The 412-nt window shown below is 62.9% G+C and overlaps 1 pseudogene across 1 annotated transcript; it reads right to left on the bottom strand.

Moving 5' to 3' along the window:
* Positions 1-5: 5 nt before the first annotated feature.
* On the bottom strand, positions 6-403 carry LOC103252784 (annotated as a pseudogene). Its single transcript, XR_503812.1, has one exon. The product of XR_503812.1 is annotated as a zinc finger protein ZIC 4 pseudogene (transcript).
* Positions 404-412: the final 9 nt, after the last annotated feature.

Here is a 412-nt window from a genome sequence, read left to right as displayed (position 1 = left end):
GCCGAGGAGGCCACCTGGGGCTCGTGGCCGCAGTCTGACGAGGGCGACACGAGGGCAGACGGGGTAGCCGAATCGTAGCCAGAGCTGGGCGGCGGCGGCGAGCGCCCGTGCACCTTCATGTGCTTACGCAGCGAGCTGGGGTGAGTGTAGCACTTGTCGCAGCCGCGCACCTTGCACGTGTATGGCTTGTCGCTAGTGTGCACGTGCGAATGCTTCTTGCGGTCGCTGCTGTTGGCGAAGCGCCGCTCACAGCCCTCGAACTCGCACCTGAAGGGTTTCTCGCCTGGCGGAGGCAACGCAGAAACATTAGTGCGCGTGAGCCGCGTCCTCGTCTCGTGCTCGCCACCCTCCCCCCCGTTCCTCTTCCATTTTCTGGAAAAGCACCACAAAAAATTTCCAGAAAACCTCAACG

This window comes from Carlito syrichta, unplaced genomic scaffold (genome assembly GCF_000164805.1).
Source record: "Carlito syrichta isolate Samal-C Ts95f unplaced genomic scaffold, Tarsius_syrichta-2.0.1 Scaffold170428, whole genome shotgun sequence".
NCBI classification, from domain to species: Eukaryota; Metazoa; Chordata; class Mammalia; order Primates; family Tarsiidae; genus Carlito; species Carlito syrichta.
This window is presented reverse-complemented; position numbering and strand designations above follow the sequence as displayed.